The sequence below is a fragment of the Dasypus novemcinctus genome, chromosome 13, assembly GCF_030445035.2.
Source record: "Dasypus novemcinctus isolate mDasNov1 chromosome 13, mDasNov1.1.hap2, whole genome shotgun sequence".
In the NCBI taxonomy this organism is placed as follows: Eukaryota; Metazoa; Chordata; class Mammalia; order Cingulata; family Dasypodidae; genus Dasypus; species Dasypus novemcinctus.
The window spans coordinates 56,834,450-56,838,330 of NC_080685.1; positions in this window are offsets into that span (position 1 = coordinate 56,834,450).

A 3,881-nucleotide genomic window follows, 5' to 3' on the forward strand; every position below is an offset into this window, starting at 1 on the left:
ACATATTCTGTGGAAAGAGACTAGGTTCAAACAAATGCCATTCCATATGCATACTTCAAGACAACTCAATTTGGAGATTTAAGAAGCAGGCAAAAGAAGATAACTAGACATGTTAATGAAGGATCATTTGCTTTACGCAAAGACTGATGTCAGGACTCCTTTAAGTTATGTGCCTCTCTAGAACATTTTGAATAGTATACAAAAGTTCATAAATGTTATAGAGCTCATTATGAGAAGTACCACATAGTGCAAACTAAGCCATGAGTTATAAAAATTAATTTAGTAAACATCTTTGATGTAAAATATTTGTGTTTATTTTTTGTTTTGTTTTATTTTGTTTCCTTTAGAAGGGAAATGAGCAGTTGTTCTCAAAACATTGTCATCAGAAGGTTGGTGTTTCCTCAAGAAGTTAAAGGCAGAAGTATCATATGAACCAGCAAGCCCACTCCTAAGTACATAGCCAAAAGAACTGAAAACATGGACTCAAACAGATATTTGTACAACAAGATTCACACCAGCATTATTCATAGTCAAAAGGTGGAAACAATCCAAGTGTCTATTGACAGACAGAGAAACAAAAGAATAACCATTTGCAATGGAATACTATACAGCCATGAAAAGAAATGAAGTGCTGAGATATGCTACAACATGGATGAACCTTGAAAACATCATGCTGGGCAGAATAAGCCTGACACAAAAGAAAACTACTGTATGATCACATTTATATAAAATAACTAGAATAAGCAAATTCATGGTAACAGAAAGTAGACTCGAGGTTACCAGGGGCTGGGAGTAGGGGGATAAGGAATCATCACTTAATAGTTGCAGAGTTTCTGTTTAGAGTGATGAAAAGTTTTGGTAATAGGTGGTGGTGCTGGTTGTACAACACTGTGGATGTTAATACCACTGAATTATACACATAAAAATGATTATAATGGCAAATGTTATTTTATACACACACATCTACAATTTTTTTTAAAGATTTATTTATTTATCTCTCTCCCCTTTCCCCGCCCCAACCCTGGTTGTCTGTTCTCTGTGTCCATTTGCTGCGTCTTCTCCTTTGTCCGCTTCTGTTCTCAGCAGCACAGGAATCTGTGCTTCTTTTCGTTGCATCAACTTGCTGTGTCAGCTCTCCGTGTGGGCGGCACCATTCCTGAGCAGGCTGTACTTTCTTTCGCACTGGGCGGCTCTCCTTACAGGGTGCACTCCTTGTGTGTGGGGCTCCCCTACGTGGGGGACACCCCTGCATGGCACGGTACTCCTTGCGCACATCAGCACTGCGCATGGGCCAGTTCCATATGGGTCAAGGAGGCCCAGGGTTTGAACCACGGACCTCCCATGTGGTAGACGGACGCCCTAACCACTGGGCCAAATCCGCTTCCCTACAATTTTTTTTAAAGATTTATTTTTTTAATTTATTTCTCTACCCATTCCCCCCATCCTCCCACCAGTTGTCTACTCTCTGTGTCCATTTGCTGTGTGTCCTTCTGTAACCGCTTCTATTCTTGTCAGCGGCACCCAGAATCTGTGTCTCTTTTGGTGTGTCATCTTGCGGTGTCATCTTGCTGCGTCAGCTCTCTGTGTGTGCAGCCCCACTCCTGCGAAGGTTGCACTTTCTTTCGCACTGGGCAGCTCTCCTTACGGGGTGTACTCCTTGCGCATGGGGCTCCCCTAAGCGGGGGACACCCCTGCATGGCACGGCACTCCTTGCGCGCATCAGCACTGTGCTTGGGCCAGCTCCACACGGGTCAGGAGGCTTGAGGTTTGAACTGTGGACCTCCCATGTGGTAGGCGGATGCCCTATCCATTGGGCCAAGTCCGTTTCCCTACAATTTTTTAAAACCCCCTGTATCCAGAAACCTAATGGAAGGCAAGAGAAGGGTGGGTTTTACCAGCTCGCTGTCCTGGCCGTCTGTTATTTCTGTGCTGCTACCTTTGCTTCTCCTGTAAGCACAGTGCCCACCATGGTGCAGTGGTAACCAAACATGCATACTGCCTGCCTGTTACTTAGTTCAGGGGCTACAGAACTTACTCGATGCCTTCCAGGGGTAAGCTGCTCTCTCTGCTTGTTTTGTCCCCTTTAAACTGAGATAAATCACAAAATGATGCTTGCCAGGATGACCTGAGAACTGAAACTAATATTATCAGAGCATTCTAGAGTCCCTGGTTGAAAAGAGAGTGAGAATTGGTATAATACAACGGTCCCACTAAATCTCCAGTGATTTTTAAAAATAAAACAAATCAAGGAAACACCTACACTCCTAGCTGCTTCAGAAACCAGTAAGATGAGAAGAGCCTGTCCCACAGGCACGGAGAACTGGACAAAGGGGAACAGCCGCCCCAGCAATTCTCACATCTGAACAATGTTCTCCTCTAGAAATCCCCACCTCCATGTATATAAAGTAGTTGGTGGAGGCCAGCAGAGCTGAATTTAACACATGCATAATTTCTAAAGCATTTGACACTGCCAACTAAAGAGTCTACAGTCAGTCTTTGGATATTTTCCAGTTGGGTATTTTGTTTTTGCTATATTTAAGAATTTCCTGACTTTCCCTCTGCTTCTATTCCTTTTCACTCACCCACTCAGCTGTTCTTGTTGACGCAGAGGCCTACAGGAGAGCCAGCAGCAAACACTAGAGAAAAGCAGGCCCAGAAGGAGGACTTGGGGCCTGAGGGGTTTCAGGTGAGTCCCAGTTCCAGGGGACAGGCCACTGCACACAGCTGCAGAGCCTCCAGGAAGACACTTCTTCCCATGCTCACGCCGCCACTGCCCAACAGCTTCCTCGCTGCCTCGGTCAGGTTCCTTAGCTGTAGATCACACTGGACTGTGCGCCCCTCTGCATTGCCAGCTTGCAATTCTCCTCACTTCCAGCTGCAACTGTTACCTGCACAAAGAACACGAGGTTCCAGAACACATACCAAGAAGGTTCCTCCACCTGCCCCAGCCTCCAGCCAGAGGCCAATGTGACATTGCTGCCCTGCTGTCGGCCTCAACCCCAACACACGGCATCATCCCACTGATTCCATGCCCCTTTGGCCAGGCTGTCCACATTTCTAGGATTCTAGGACCTCAGTGGGTCTGACTAGGAGATAGTTCAAGAGACACTTAGAAAGTCTTCTCCAAATACAAATTAAAACCACCATTTATTGGGCACCTATGGAATCAAGGTATAAGGATACAAGCTAGATACCAAGCTTAGAGTCAACAAAGCAAGATACGACTGTATGTTGGGGTACAAACAGAGAGGTTGCTCCCGAAGCACATAAGAGAAATATCCAACATAGATCTGGAAGACATGGAAAGGTTCCCCAGAAGGTAAAGCATGATACAATGGAAAGATCTTCAGGTTGGACAGACCCAAGTTCAAATCCTGGCTCTGTCACTTACTAGCTCTGCTTAGGCAAATTACTTGATAATAATTGACACATATAATACCAACTATGAGACAGGTTATTCTAAGTGCTTTAAATGTATTAATAACTCATTTAACCATAATATCCCAAAGAAATAGACATTATTATTATCCTCATTTTATAGATGAAGAAACTAAGGCAACAGAAGCTAAGTAACTTGCCCAAAGTCACACAGCTAATGGGAAGCAGACCCGGAGTACAAACCCAGGTAAGCCACCCCCAGAGTCCATACTTTTACCTTCCATCCTCCCTTTCAGCTTCTCTAAGCTTTGGTAACCTCATCTGTAAAGTAAGATTTATTTCAATAATTAAATGGAATACTTCACATAAAGTACTTAAAAAACAGAGTGCTAGAAAATTTGAAGCTCTTATTACACATTTATTTTATTTAAACCTGTGAAAGTATTATGGGGGAGGTACAATTGCTCCCCTTTAATAGATGGAGGCACAGACTCAGAAGGGGT